Here is a 17,048-nt window from a genome sequence, read left to right on the forward strand (position 1 = left end):
TTTTTACTTATGAGACCTGCTGTACTTCAGATAGGGGCAACATTCTTTTTAAAGTATCCCTGCAAATGCCTAATAAAATATGAGTCTAATAAGTATGTATTCTATGACCCTTCACAGCTATCATCTTTCTTGGCTGCAAAAGGGCATGGGAGCAATTAGATCATAGTTCTAGGTTAAAAGAATATGGGTATCTTTAATGAGTAACCGATCTAGTGTGATTTTCCTTATTAATGTTTCTTTTATTTTCCTATCGTAAATTTTGAATCTCCGCAATGTGGACTTTAATTAACTTGCTGTATGTATTTGTGTTAAAATAACTTATATTCCTTGTTTGAGAATGAACAGCATAGCTATTTTCTTGACAAGTAATTATTCTTGTTTAATGATATATGTAAATGAATAAATAAAAAAAAAATTACTTTCACTACAAACTGCTAACTTTGATGTACTAAACTGCAAAATGAATCAAATGGAAAAACTGGAGGTTTTTTGATTGAAAGACTTAAGGCCATAGATTTATCTACTGTAAATATATCTGCTGATACATCTTATGGATGGAACATGAACAATCAACTGACTGAAGTGCCAATTTAAGCTAAGAAGTATGTGTTCGGACGGGGAGAGGGATCTTGGGGTGATAGTATCTGAGGATCTGAAGGCAACAAAACAGTGTGACAAGGCGGTGGCCGTAGCTAGAAGGTTGCTAGGCTGTATAGAGAGAGGTGTGACCAGCAGAAGAAAGGAGGTGTTGATGCCCTTGTATAAGTCATTGGTGAGGCCCCACCTGGAGTATTGTGTTCAGTTTTGGAGGCCGTATCTTGCTAAGGATGTAAAAAGAATTGAAGCAGTGCAAAGAAAAGCTACAAAAATGGTATGGGATTTGCATTACAAGACGTATGAGGAGAGACTTGCTGACCTGAACATGTATAACCTGGAGGAAAGGAGAAACAGGGGTGATATGATACAGACGTTCAAATATTTGAAAGGTATTAATCCGCAAATGAACCTTTTCAGTAGATGGGAAGGTGGTAGAACTAGAGGACATGAAATGAGATTAAAGGGGGGCAGATTCAAGAAACATGTCAGGAAGTATTTTTTCACAGAGAGTGTCGGGAGGTGGTGGAGATGAAAATGGTAACGGAATTAAAAAATGCGTGGGATAAACTTAAAGGAATCCTGTTCAAAAGGAATGGATCCTCAGAAGCTTAGCGGAGATTGGGTGGCAGAGCCGGTGTTGGGAGGCGGGGCTAGTGGTTGGGAGGAGGGGCTATTGCTGGGCAGACTTCTACGGTCTGTGCCCTGAAAATGGCAGATACAAATCAAAGTCAGGTATACACATAAAGTAGCACATATGAGTTTATCTTGTTGGGCAGACTAGGTCTTTCTCTGCTGTCAACTACTATGTTACTAGCCTGCTTATTTTTGAATGAGAAGGGTGGTCATCTTCTGACACAAATCGGGAGATGGCTGGCTTTCTCCTAACGCCGGCCAAATCCGTATAATCGAAAGCCGATTTTGGCCGGCTTCAACTGTTTTGGACAACTTCGTGAGGACGTCCTAATTCAGACTTGGACAACCTTATGAAAATGCCTTCCACGTGGGTTAAAGCAGGATGAGTGTATCTGTGTAAGAGAATGTGTGAGAGGAAAGACTATGCTTAGGTGACATATATCCTCCCAGAGATGCCAAGGGTGGCCCATTCCAAAGCTGGTGATTTATCCCCACAATGCTGAAGAATGCTGGAGGGTTTTCTCTCAGGCCCCAGCCATGTCAAAAACAAGTTCTGGCAGATATGTCCACCATCTTTTCTCTGCACCCCTATCTACTCTGCCTATCAAGGCCCTATGCCCGCCCCCATATGCCAGCATCTCTCCCTCTCTCTACTTTCCCTCCTGCACCCCCCAATGCCAGCAACTCTCCCTTTCTCTCCCTCATGCTCCCTTCCTTAGGGTTTCAGCAAGTATTTCTCTCCTGTCTCTCCCTTGGGGATCCAGCACTTCTCCCTCTTCCTTCTTTCCCCACAGGTCTTGGCATCACTTCTTCCCCCCCTCCATCCCGGCATCTTTCACCCTTCCTTCCCCACTGGTCCTGGTGTCTCTTCTTCCCCCCTCCATCCCAGCATCTTTCTCCCTTCCCCCCATTTCAGCATCTTTCTCTCCCCCCTTTCCTTCCCTTTCTCTCTCTTCCACAGCATGTCTCCCCAGCTCTCTCTTTCTCTCACAGACACACATATATACACAAATACACAATACAAAGTAAGAAGCCAGCTTTACTTACCTTCTTTCCCTTGCCAGTACTTAACAGCAGCGGCCCTTCCACAGAACAAAATTCCCTCTCCTCTGCTTGGCACACTGTTTAGGTGAGAGTCTGTAGTGCTGTACTTTCTTGAAGTTGGAGGGAAATAGACCCAGGCCAACAACTATGGGCTGCCTCTCTGCTTCCTTGGTGCAGGAGGCCTCCTGATACCCTCTCTTCTCGGAAGTGGAGGGCCCAAGGGACCCACACCACTGACTGCCCTTTTGGGGGGGGGGTGAAGTGGAGTGGAGGTGATAGGATAGTTGAAAGGAAACTCAACAAGAAAGATCAACTTCAATTATGTGTTCCTTGCAACCTGTCTCCTACCTCTTCAACTAGAATGATTGCCAAACATTGTGAAAAAAAATACCACCAGCATCTCTTCCTGGTGGGAGAAGACAGATTGTGAGGAAAGGCATGCAGTTCTTTCAATCAGGGGTGTATCTATGGGTGGGTCTGGGTGGGCCTATCTCGGTTCAGGCCCATGTGGAGGGGCATAATCGAACGCGAACGCCTATCTCCATGGGCGTCTATGTCTGAAAATGGGTACGTGAAGAGGCGGGACAGACCGTAATTTCGAAAAAATGGATGTTTTTCAGTTGGGCATTTGGTTTTTTTAGCGATAATGGAAACTAAAAACGCCCAGCTCAAAAACGTCCTAATCCGAGCCATTTGGTCATGGGAGGGGCCACGATTCGTAGTACACTCGCCCCCCTGACATGCCAACTGGGCACCTTAGAGGTCAGTGGGTTGGACTTCAGACAACGCTCCCACATTGCATAGCTCCCTTACCACGGGTGCTGAGCACCCAACCCCCCTCCCCCAAAACCTACTACCCACAAATGTACAACACTACCATAGCTCTTAGGGGTGAAGGGGGCACCTACATGTGGGTACAGTGGGTTTTGGAGGCCTCCCATTTACCAGCACAAGTGTTACAGGTAGGGGGGAAGGGCCTGGGTCCACCTGGCTGAAGTGCACTGCGGTACCCACTAAAAGTGCTCCAGGGACCTGCGTACACGCAGGCCTCTAGGACTTGTTGCTGCTATATAACATTGGCACACCAGTTGACACCTGAAGACTTATCTCTCCAAAAACGTCCTTTATTGGAATAAGCACGCTTACTCACAGTTAACTGCAGATCAGAGGTTTTGCCCCACTGGCAACGAGTCTCCCTGGTACTGAGATTAGCAGTAGGTCAGAGCTGGCAGAATGCTGTACAATGCCCTCTTTCAGCCACATTCAAGGTAAGAACTAAGTTCTCTAATGTGGCTAACACGTGAAAGGGATCTAAAACTGGCTTACAAAAATGGCCACTACCTCATGGACTACCAGAAACAAAACAGGGCACACTCTGACCCAGTAAGCAGAGGGAAAAGCACCATGGGAGTAGAGCCTACCAACTACCAACATCGTGAGCATGTGCCACAAGCTAGTGGAGCCCAATACCCTACACCCACCACAATGAATTGCTGATGTGACTCTGCAGTGCGCATAACAGAAAAGGTGTCACACTCACCCAAGAGTCACATCAGAACCAGGGAAAGGCTGTCAGAGGATAGAACACATTCTGCTGTCATGGAGGTGGGTACGGCATTTGAGGCTGGCATAGAGGCTGGAAAAAAAGTTTGTAAAGTGGGTTTTTTTTGGTGGGAGGGGGTTAGTGACCACTGGGGGAGTCCTGGGAGGTCATCCCCGATTCCCTCCAGTGGTCATCTGGTCAGTTGGGACACTTTTTTGGGACCTGTTCGTGAAAAAAAGGGTGCAAAAAAAGTGACCCAAAATCGCGGTCAAAACGCCTTTTTTTTTTTCGATTATCAGCTAAAGACGCCCATCTCTCCTCGGCCGATAACCACGCCCCAGTTCCGCCTTCACCACACCTCCAACACGCCCCCATCAACTTTACCCGTTTCCGCGACGGATTGCAGTTGGAAACGCCCAAAATCGGCTTTCGATTATACCGATTTGGGCGCCCACGGGAGAAAGACGCCCATCTCCCGATTTGGGTCGCAATATAGGCGTTTTTCTCTTTCGATTATAAGCTGGCTAGTCTCTCTGACCTGTCAATCGATGCCTGTCTTCTTAGGCATCTGTTAGTCTGCATACAGCAACATGATGATGAGCCACGTGAAAGCCTCCAGTGGCAGCAAGCGAACAGAAGCCGTCCTGCCTGCCTTTTAAATTCTTGCTGCACTGCTTGGAAAATCATGCATCGTGCATCGGGACCTGGAGACCTGCTCTGGTACGGGGCTGTATCTGCCTCTGTTATCAAGGCTGCTGCATGCTGGTAGCTGTAGCCTGCCCCTAGACCTGCCTGGCCCATGCACACCGGTCTGCCATGGCTCGGGACTCCCCTGTACCAAGCAGACACAGCATGTAAACACCGAACAGTGAGCTCCTAGAATCCAGAATCCCACGTGCACACTCATCAGGGGCAGTAGACTTCTCAAGGCCAAGTAATGTGGTGGGCTGCTGGGTGGGGGTAGAATCTGCACTACCCAGGGTAAAAAAAAGAAAAGAAAGAAAGGTTTGTGGGTTTTAACAGTACCCAGGTAAAAAAAAAATGTATACATATAAAACTTTTTTTTTAACCTGGGCACTGCACAGCTCACTCCCACCCAGAAACCCACCAATATTAAATATAAGTGTTGGTGGGTTTCTGAATGGGGGTGGGTTCTGTAGTACCCAGGATGTAAAAAACCCCCAAACAGTTTTATATATTTAATGCCAGTGTACATCAGGATGGGGAGGGATGAGATTGGGAAGGGCAGGGGAGATGCCAGACTATGGCGGATGGGTAGGGGGCAGGACTGAGACTAGGCTACTGGGAGGAGTGGTGGGAGGGGTAGGGAAGGGTAGGGCAGGGCATATTCCTGATGTGGGGGATAGGAAGGGAAGGGTAGGGCTGATGCTAGGCCCCTTGTACCCCTTGATCACCCAGCAGTCCAACTGATGTATTGCCTTCTTGTTTCTAATATGACTAAAAAAGTTCTTCTTATATGTTTTTGCCTCCAAGGCAATCTTCTTTTCAAAGTCTCTCTTTGCCTTCCTTATCAGCGCTTTGCATTTGACTTGCCATTCCTTATGCTGTTTCCTATTATCTTCAGTCAGATATAAATGGGCAGACTGGCATCATTTTCTGTTTCTATCCTTTTCCATTCTCTGAAGTAAAATGGTTACGCACAATTTCTTGAAATGGTAGGCTTTTCTAGGCTCACCCTCTTGTTCCCAGATGTTCTGCTCCTTATCTCTTGATCAACCTGACTTCTCAGATAATAATTTTCAGCTCTTTGTCGCTTCCTTTCTTCTTGTAGATGAAAGACGTGATTGTGCTTTCCTTCACTCTTTTTTCAGATAGACATTCTCAATTCCTAGCTCCTAAACTCCCCTTTTATATACAAGTGTTAAAATAAAGTTTCTAAACCCACAAGTATAATCATGAGAATTTTTAGGTCTTAGCATGATACCTTGGTTTGAATTGAAGCTAGTCTTTTTTACGCAACAAAAAGTGTGCAAATTAAATAATTCCATGTTTCATGAGACACATTAATGGAAGAAAAAGAAGCAATAAGATTAATTTGGAGTCATAGTATGTGAAAGAGTATTATTATTATGATTATTAAATCTTTCATGTGTGGCACATCACGGCCAATGTTGAATGGTTTTGACTCCATTATTTTGGGTCCTACCCAAGGACCTGAGATTCAAGGATATCAGCACAAAATGTATGCTATTCCCAGTAAGGCAATTTTATTAATAATAATAATAATAGTAATGGGATGCAAGACCCAAATCCTGAAAAAACTTCAAACCGCCCAAAACATGGCAGCCAGATTTATTTTTGGTAAGTTGCATTTTGAGAGTGCTACACCTCTCCGTGTAAAGCTCCATTGGCTCCCTATTACTGAACAAATATACTTCAAAGTCCACACACTGATTCACAGGATTATCTACAGAGAAACCCCAGGCTATGTACAATCTGATTGACCTTCCAGCTAGAAATCTTCTCGAACTTATCTCAACTTACACCTTCCCAATTGCAAAGGACTTAAGTACAAACCATATTACGCATCCATCTTCTCTGTCATAGGCAGCCAACTCGGGAACGCTTTACCAAGATCCATTCGACTAGGCAATGACCATCTACCCTTCCGGAAGCTGCTAAAAACTTACCTCTTCAAACAAGCATACACAAATGACCTGACTTACCTGTGAGTCCATCTGCACTACCCAGATCAGACTATGAAGACGGAACCTGGAATATGCTCCCCTATTTAATCCTAAGTACATCCCTCTTCCTACCCCTCCCTATATATTCTTCCATACTAAACAACATGCTAATCCCAATAAGACTGCATATGAACCAGAAAAACTGAACTCTAATCACTTGACTGATTAACCTTTTTGCTATTAATGATCAAGCACTACCACTGTAATCCTGTGCCAAATATGATCTCCCTATAGTTGACGACCTAATGTATGTTACAATCCAATCTATCACTTAGGAACCAAAATGCATTACCATAACGTATTCTTCTTTACCATGTATGTATGCACCTTAATGCAATGCCTTTTGTAATTTTGCTATCCGGTAATGGCAACCGCCATTACGGCAAATGTAAGCCACATTGAGCCTGCAAATTGATGGGAAAATGTGGGATACAAATGCTACAAATAAAGAAATAAATACACACCCTCCTCCCACTTCCCTGCCTCTTCCATCCTCCTCCCTTGTCTATCTTACCTATCCTCATCTAAATGATCACCTCTATTTACTATATTGCAGCTATATCCATTCTATGTCACTTTGTAAACCTGATATACTATGTAAACCGCATTGAACTGCTAATAAGTGGGAAAACGCGGGGTATAAGTGTTACAAATAAATAAATAAATAAATTATACATGGCACATAACACAACTAAAGATTTATCTGAGGGTATGGTCACCTTGTTATATGAGATGGCCAAGTTAGTAATCTTTAATATTTTTTTTTTCATTTGAAAAACAGTTTTTTCTTCAAATGAAAGGAGTGGCCATGGAGGCAATGGTTGTCCCCACGGTCGCATGTCTTTATATGGCTCAATATAAAGAGAAATGTGTTTATTCATCTCAATTTTTTTCAGAGGTGGTGGGTTGACTACGCTATATTGATGATGTCCTGCTGATTTGGAAAGGGGATTTGATGAAGTTACAATTGATGGTATATTTGAATTCTCAAGACCCTAATATTAAGTTTGTTGATCAGATTGGTGAGTCTGCTGTTAATTTTTTGGATGTCAATATACGATGGTGGCGGAGATCACGTGATGCGCTGAGGGCAACGGTTGCATTGTAGCTGTGCTCCTGAGCCCTTCGCTTCTTTCCGTTAAAAACTTAATGAAAACGAACCCTTAAACGCCGGGGAACCTTGACCTTGACAACTAAACAGTGGTCGACGCAGGCTGTGTTCCAGATGCCATCAGGCGCAGCTAGAAAAAATCAAAAAATGGAAAAGGAAAAAACCGCGCCGCTAAACGCGGACGCTAAGATGGCGGGCGGCATGGCGGGAACTCAATCGGAGTTCTCTGAGAAACAGATGGAGCAAATATCGGCGGCGGTGGGGCTGGCCTTGGAGCCGAGACTGGCAGTGCTAGCAGGCAAGTTTGATAAGATGGATACGGTTATATCCGAACTGGCGAAGCGCACGCTGGACCTGGAAGGCAGGGTATCGGCGGTGGAGGACACGTGGAGCACGGCTGGGCCCAGACTGCGAGACTTGGAGCTTAAACTACAACAACAAAACGATAAACTCGAGGACCTGGAAAATCGTGCCCGTCGTTCAAATTTGAGGCTAGTGGGTTTCCCAGAGTCTGTGGCGGAGAGAAATCTGGGGCCACTTCTAGAGGGCTGGCTAAAGCAAGAATTTGCTCTCTCTGACAGCAACGGTGCTTTATGTTTGGAACGTGCACACAGGATTGGCAGGCAGCACGTGGAGCAGCCTAAACCACGCGTAGTCATCATAAAAATTCATAATTACCTGCACAAGGAGGAGATCCTGCGCGGCTTTAAAGAAAAAAGAGACTCTTTGAAATATGATGGGCATAGAGTGCTGATTTTCCCGGATTACTCTGCGGGCGTCCAGGAGAAGAGGAAACGATTTCATCCCCTGTGCACTAAGCTGGTGGAGAAAAAGATCCGTTTTACACTAATCTACCCGGCAGTGCTAAAGATACATAGAGATGGCAGATGGAGGGTGTTTGACTCGATCAAGACGGCCTCAGAGTTTGTTAATCAGATGACAGAGGACAAAGCAGACCCATCATGAATGAGTAAGAAGCGGAGCAGACATTGAAATAGTGGGTGCAGGTCGTCGATGGAGTATCAATCTGGTGCACCGGACTTAAGATGCATGCAGTGATGTATGACAGGTCAAGGTTTATAAGTTTGAATATTAGGTAATGTTATAATTGGGATGGTTGTGACCCTGAAGGGAGGGAGCGGGGGCTCTCTGCATTAAGGTGATTTCTAAGATGGGCATAGGCTCATCATTGGTTTATAAATTGCAGAAGGGGGGAAGGAAGGGGGGGAGGGGGGAGGCTAGAGGAAATTGCGTAAAACAAAGGGTCTGGGTCTTGGGCAGGGAGGGGGGAAGGGAGGACTGGGTGGGAGGACATTATAAGAGCAAGTGTCTTAAAACTAGACGGAGAGGCCAATTCTGTTTGTGGGATCAAATAAAAGGGTATCTGGAGGACGGGGGGAGGGCTGGGCCCCTAGTCTTCACACATATAAGTAAGATCTTTGGTTTTTGGAGCATAAGACCAAGTAGCTCTGTCTTGTAAGATAGTTTCCTGGAATGTGGGGGGGATCTCCTCTCCGATAAAGAGAACAAAAATTTTGACCCATTTGAACAGGCTTAAGGCTGATGTGGCCTGTCTCCAGGAGACAAGACTGTCAGAGGCAGAGCACAAGAAGTTAAAGAGAATGTGGGTAGGAGGGGTAGAATGGGCCTCCTCGGGAGAACGCAAAGGAGGGGTGGCGATCCTATTTAGACGCTCTTTAGTATACTCAGCTGAAAAAATTCTCCAAGATGACAAAGGAAGATATCTCCTGTTAAAGATATGTCTCCAGGGAAGGGAGGTTTATCTATTGTCTGTATATGGCCCTACCCCTCAGGTCCCGGGTTTTTTCTCTCATCTTTTAAAGGAACTGCTCCCATATCAAGGCAAACATCTAATACTAGCTGGTGACATGAATGCCTTGATGGACCCTGAAGTGGACTGCACGGGTAGTAGGAACACGGGGACAAGGAGAAAGGGCGGTGAAGAGGTGTTATCGACATTTGCCACATCTCTGGGATTAATGGACTCATGGCGACTGTTACACCCTGAAGATAGGGATTTCACACACAGATCCAGGGCGCATGGGTCTTGGGCGAGACTCGATCACGTGTTTGTCTCTCCCTCGCTTTTCCCTGGGGTAACAGAGGCAAAAATAGAACAAGTGGTGGTCTCAGATCACGCGCCGATATGGGTGGAATTAGAGGCCCCAGAGGGTAGTCCCACAGTGAGACAATGGAGATTTCCCAATTACTTAGTGAAAGACCCTGAATTTATTAAATTTCTGAAAGAGAGGTGGGAGGATTTCTTGCACAATAATGGGCAACATAAGACAAACCCAAAGCTGTTTTGGTGTACTGCCAAGGCCGTCTTAAGAGGAGATATTATACAATATACAGTCACAAGGCGCAAAAAATTGGCGGCTAATATTTTAAATCTGTCTGGTCGTTTACGGCGGGCCAGGCGCGCAATGCTGACGTCTCAAACACAAAACACAAAGGATAACTATCTATCTATACAAGCATCACTTAACTCCTTGCTACACGAACAAACAAAAAGGCAGCTAGTTTTCCAGAATTATAGGTTTCATAGATATGGGCACCGTCAAGGTGGCCTCTTGGCAAAAATGGTTAAAGGCGGGGGGGGGGGGGGGTAATAGGACCATAGCTGCCTTGAAAGGGGATAATGGTCAGGTCACAAACCAAACACAGGAGATCCTGAAAATATTTCAAGAGCACTTTCAACAATTGTATGCTAGTGGGAGTCCCCTTGGCAGAGAAGAAGTTACTGCACTTTTGGACAGGGCAGGGTTGGAGAAGTTTTCTAACGAGGCGCAGGATTTTCTGGACGCCCCCCTGCACCCTAGGGAATTACAGAAGGCAATAAAGGGACTAAAATTGAATTCTGCGCCGGGGATGGATGGATATTCTGGGGAATTTTACAAAGCAATGCAACTTCCCATAATGGGATCCCTCCTAGAGTACTATAATGCAGTGTTGGACACAGGGGAGTTCCCACAACACGAGAACACGGCTTTAATAGTAATGCTCCTTAAGCCGGGTAAACTGGCGGAGGATCCCGAATCATATAGGCCTATTTCCCTCATTAACGTGGATATTAAACTGCTGTCTAAGGTGATGGCAAATAGACTGATCAGGCATATTCCAGAGGTAGTGGGCCAGGCGCAGGTGGGATTCATACCGAAGAGACACTCGGTGTTACATGTGCGCAGAATACTCTTGGCCATGGCGCAGTGTGCAGCCCAGGGAGACCCCATGATACTAGCCAGTTTGGATGCTTCTAAGGCGTTTGACCGTGTGTCATGGGAGTTCCTTTTTCATGTGTTGGAATGGATGAAGGTGCCGAGAGGGTTTAGAAGATTCATACAAGTTTTATATACCGATGTGGGAGCAAGGATCGCTGTTAATAGGGGCAGATCTGAACGGTTCCCTATCTATAGAGGGACGCGGCAGGGGTGCCCCCTATCACCTCTGCTGTTTGACCTCTCCCTAGAGCCCTTACTCAGACTTTTGAATGGCTCCAATGAGATAAAAGGGGTGAACCTTGGATCTGAAATTGTTAAAACATTGGCCTATGCCGATGATATTGTGATTGCTCTGACAGATCCGCAACCCTCGTTGGAGAAGGCCCTATCTGTAATTAAGGAATACGGGAGACTCTCTGGCTTCTCATTAAACATTCAAAAATCCTGCGCCATGGCTTTAGATCAGACAATACAACGTAAATGGAGGGGGGACTTTCCTTTGAGATGGGAGGGACAACTGAAATACCTGGGGGTCCTGATTCCTAGAGACTTAAGAGTGTTATACTCATGTAATGTCAAACCTTTGATGCAACTGACAAAACAGAAACTGTCACTCTGGCAGGCGCTGCCCTTGTCTCTCTGGGGGAGGATAGCCCTGGTTAATATGTTGCTAGCCCCTAAATGGTTATACTTATTCCAACAATTGCCGATATTCCTCCAGGGCAAGGAGGAGAAGGGCCTAAACAAGCTGTTACGACAGTTTCTCTGGCAGGGGAAAAGACCCCGCCTTCCGATGTCGACACTGGTCACACCACGGGAGAGCGGCGGGATGGGACTAACTAGCATAAAGCTCCTCTCCGTGGCTTGTGGGATGAGACATATAAACGATTGGTTTAGAGGCACATCTGAGTTCTCCCTGACCCCCGTAGAGGTATCGTGGTTCCCGGGGTGGCATTTTAGTTGCCTTCTGCATGGGGGACGGGGGATGCCACGGGGGGCGCTCCGGCTTCATCCCATGTTATCGGCCCTCCGGGCTACCTGGAGATGGATATGCAGGAGACACCAGTTCACGGCACGGGTGACTCCCCTCCTGCCCATCTGCGATAACCCGGATTTTCCACCAGGTCAGGGTGGAAGTATTTTTAAGAGGTGGGCTGGAAAGGGGGTAATTTACTTGTCTCAGGTGCTCACGGGGGAGGGGAAGGTGAGGTCTTTCACAGAGCTAACAGAATTAATAGGAATGGGGGCGGGTCATCAGTTTGCACATCTTCAACTACAGCATTATGTCGCCTCCCTCTGCTGGACAGACCTCACGGAAGATGTGCAGGAGGTTTTGGCGGAAATGTACACCTTGGGAGCACAATTGTCGGTGCCACTTAAATTTCATCTTCAACAGTTGAGGGACACAGCTACAGAGATAGACTATGCGCGCTTGGCCCGTGGGTGGACAGAAGACCTGGAATGTGAAGTGACAGTAGAGACATGTCAATCCCTAATAAAACAATTGTATAAAATGAGCCTTTCGATCCCACAACGGGAACGACTGTACAAAATTTTACTTAGAATGTATATAGCCCCGAGGAGGGCTGCTAAGTTCGTCGCCCGGTGTGACGGTACATGCCCGAAGTGTGGTATAGCTAATGCGAATTTGGGCCATATGTTCTGGCACTGTCAGTGGGTGCAACGGTTTTGGGAGGGGATGTTACAAGCGGTGGAGGGCCAATGGGGTTGCACTCTGTTGAGGGATCCCCTTATCATATTTCATAAATACAGCTACTCCTCTTCGCCGCCAGCAGGTTTCAAGGGGTACATAAAGATGGCCGTTTATTTTGGGCTGGCCACCATTCTAAAATTTTGGATTTCGGAGAGGGAACCCTCCCTAACTTATTGGAGATCTCAAATGATCACACAAATGAGACTGGACCGATGTCAGGTCAAAACATGGGACAGTGAACCTGGGGAACAGTTTTGGAAGCAGTGGGAACCTTTGTGGTTAACTCTTCCCCCGGGAGGACGAAGCTTTATACTGAATTTCTGACAGAGGAGATGACTGAACTAGGTGTTGCATAAAAAGTGTCCTCTTCAATTAGGGATTTATTATTGGGGTTTGGTCGTTAAATCACTTGCTTAAAATTGGGGCGTTAGCAATAGAAAGGGGGAGGGTTGGGAGGGGGGGGGAGGGCTAGGGATCATATAATGACTGTTATGCTATAGATGAAGAGCGTCTTAGTTGTATAATGTGGCTTGCAGGCCTTATTTTACACAAGGAATGGAAAAACACAAATAATGGCAAAGTCCACTACGGATATAGGCATTACCGTTGGGGTAGGGTAGTGTAGTTGGGAGGGGGGGGAAATTAAATGTTGGGAGCAAGAATCGTATGCAAAAGTTTATATGTACATGAATATTACCATTTTCTTTTTTAAGTACTGTTAAAGTGTTTTATTGCTACCAATAAAGATGATTTAAACATATACGATGGTGGCAAGGTCAGTTTGTTACTCAGTCATATCATAAGGAAACTGATCGTAATGCCATTTTGCATTATTTATTTATATTTATTTATTTATAGCATATATACCCCGCTCTTTCCCGCTCGATAGCAGGTTCAGTGCGGCTTACAAAGTATGGTACAAAGTATCACAAAGATAACACAAAGTATGGTACAGTATCACAGAGATAACCCAGATTATATAGAGTAAGACAATAGGAAGAGATGTGGGGGAGAGGATTGGAGTATGATAGTGTTAGTGGTGTGGATTAGGTTCGAGAATTAAGTTGGGTTGTTTGGGTAGGCTTGTTTGAAGAGGTACGTTTTCAGTAGCTTTCAGAAGGGTAGGTGTTCATTGGTTGTTCGGATGTGTCGAGGTATGGCGTTCCAGAGTTGGCTGCCTATAACGGAGAAGTTGGATGCGTAGTAGGTTTTGTATTTGAGGCCTTTGCAATTGGGAAGATGAAGATTGAGATATGTTCGAGAAGATTTGGACCCGTTCCTGGCTGGAAGATCAATCAAGTTGGTCATGTAGCTTGGAGATTCACCATGGAGGATCTTGTGGATCATTGTGTGGGCTTTGAAGTTTATGCGTTCCTTGATAGGGAGCCAGTGAAGTTTTTCACGAAGTGGTGTTGCACTTTCAAATCGTGATTTGTCAAAAATGAGTCTGGCTGCTGTGTTTTTTTCTAATTTTTTTTACATTTGTACCCCGCACTTTCCCACTCATGGCAGGCTCAATGCGGCAGGCAATGGAGGGTTAAGTGACTTGCCTAGAGTCACAAGGAGCTGCCTGTTCCAGGAATCAAACTCAGTTCCTCAGGACCAAAGTCCACCACCCTAACTACTAGGCCACTCCTCCACTCCTTTTGGGCGGTTTGGAATTTTTTTTCGTGATTTGGGCTTTGCAACCGATAAAGATGCTGTTGCAGTAGTCGGCATGGGTGAGTACTGTGGATTGAACTAGATTGCGGAAAGTTTTCTGTGGGAGGAATGTTTTTACTCTTTTCAGTACCCACATCATGTTGAATATCTTCTTTGTCTTGGCTTTTGCATGAGTTTCTAAAGTTAGGTGGTTGTCTAATGTTACTCCTAGGATTTTTAGATTGTCAGATATTGGGATTGTAACGTTGGGGGTGATCAGGGTGGTTGGGAGCAGAGTAGTGTGTTGTGATGAAAGGATTAGGCATTGAGTTTTTTCTTTGTTCATTTTCATCTTGAAGGCGTTGGCCCAGGATGCTAGGATGTTCATGGCAGTGATTATTTTTTCCGAGATTTCTGAAAGGTTGGATTGGAAAGGGATGAATATTGTGACATCATCAGCGTAGATGAAGTGGTTAAGGCCAGATTTGGATAGGGATTTGGCCAGAGGAATCATCATAAGGTTGAAGAGGATCGGGGATAGAGGTGAGCCTTGGGGGACTCCGCATTTTGATGACCACGCAGGCGATATTGATGAGGTTGATTTGACCTGATACAATCTGGTGGTGATAAAACATTTTATCCACTTAATGATGTTTCCGCTGATCCCTAGTTTGTCCAGTAATTTTGTGAGAATACCGTGGTTTACCATGTCAAATGTGCTGGATAGGTCAAACTGCAGAATAAGTATTTTGTTGCCAATTGAAATTTCTTGTTTGAACTTGGATATCAGGGTGAGTAATACTGTTTCTGTGCTGTGTGCAGGTCGAAAACCCGATTGTGATTCATGTAATATGGAGAAATTTTGTATGAATTTGTTAAGTTGGGAGGTCACTCTATTTTCCATCAGTTTGGTTAGAAGAGGGATGGAGGCCACAGGTCGATAGATGGTGATGTCATTTGCTGGTTTCTTGGGGTTTTTCGGTATTGGTGTAAGTAGAATATTGCCGTGTTCGGAGGGGAAGGAGCCTTGTTGAAGTAGGAAATTTAAGTGGGTGGTGAGTTCTGTAATGAATCGTTCTGGGGCATTTTTCATAAGATAATTGGGGCATGGGTCCAGGTGGCAGTGAGACTTCGAGAGTTTGGATAGTGCTGAGGAGATTTCCTTAGTACTGAGGGGGGTGTTTAAGATAGAGTTAATTTAAATACTTACTAAAAAGAAAAGCTTTTAAACATTTTCTGAACAATAGTTAAAAGCCTATTTTCCTTATGGAAAATGGTAATGAGTTCCAAATATGCACAACTAAATAATTTAAAGCAACATTATAAGCTCTCTTTGAGACATAGGGCTTTGGACTAGGAGAAGAACCAGTAAAAGCATGTCTGGCAGATTTACAAATTGTCTTGTTAGAAGAGAATAAAATACAGTTCGAATAGGATGGAGCTAAACTCAACAAAATTCTATAAGCCATAATACAAAGCTTAAACTCTATTCGAGCAGCAGCTGGAAATCAGTGCAAAGATCTCAATAATAGCATAATTCTTACAAGGAAGAGATAAAACAATTATAAATCTGGCATCCAGATGCTGGGCTTTTGAAGGTAAATTGGGTATATTTGCAAATGACTTGGCTAATGATCAGTTACACTTCTTAACAACAAAAGTAATAAATTCATCATCTCACCTGTTGGGCACTGCTAGATCTTTTGTGCTGCAACTCCAGCAGGAATTTGTGGAATCTTTCCAGGATTTTAAAGGACTTGAAACCATATTCCTGATTGTTGCCAACCCGTTTTGTGTCTCCTGTTGTGTTGGTGACTGGACTGAAACAGCTGAAGCCAAGTTTTCTGTCTCACAGGCATGCCTTGAATTGGAGACTACTGATCTTCAAGCTGAGGATACCATGAGAATGAAGTTTCAAGAAGTGGACATTACAGATTTCTGGGGCAGGTTTGTCAGTTATTCTCAATATCCAAATATCAGGCAACTTGCAATTGCTGTAGTCGCAATGTTTGGGTCAACATATACATGTCAATCAACATTTTCAACAATGAACATTATGAAACTAAAATGTAGGAATTCTGTGTTGAGAATTGCCCTAAAATGTAGGAATCTCCAAATTATAAAGACATCTTGAAACTTAAGAACAGGTTTCATTGATCTCACTAAGGTATATTACTCCTTTTACTAACATTTAGATTTTGGAATTTTGTGAAAAATTTTCTTCTTTGCAAAATACATATGTTTGTATTAAGATTAAATGTTAAAATTATATGATTAAGTAAGTATATAAAAAAAACCCATGAGACATGATGTGCACATGGTAGCTTGCGGACCCCGGGTTTCAGACAGTGGAAGTTTCTGGACCTTCATGTGAAACATCTGAGTTGTCTGACATACTCCATGTAGGAAACCAATAGGGTATGCTTCAAATTATATAAAGCTGTTTCATTGAAAAGATCTCTAAGAGATCTCAATTGACAGAAAACAAAAAAGTCTTTTTGTACTACACTAGGTACCTACTTTGTAAAACAGAACTGAGAGTCCACCAGAACATCCAGAGCTGCCAAGTTACCCATTCCAAGGGGGAGACTTTTTGGTTGGTCCTGGTTTTAAACTTACATCCCAAAGCAATGTAGTATTTGTAGTCCATGATTCTATCCATTGAAATCAGTGCTGCAGGTCCCATAATGCACCAGGATGAGGTTAGCAAAAATCTAAGACCGGCCAAAAAGTCTCCCTCCTGGAATAAGTAACTTAGCAGCTCTGGAACATCTAAATATTTAAGAGTCCAGTACTGTTATTGGAGTACAATGGG

This window comes from Microcaecilia unicolor, chromosome 2, assembly GCF_901765095.1.
Source record: "Microcaecilia unicolor chromosome 2, aMicUni1.1, whole genome shotgun sequence".
NCBI lineage: Eukaryota > Metazoa > Chordata > Amphibia > Gymnophiona > Siphonopidae > Microcaecilia > Microcaecilia unicolor.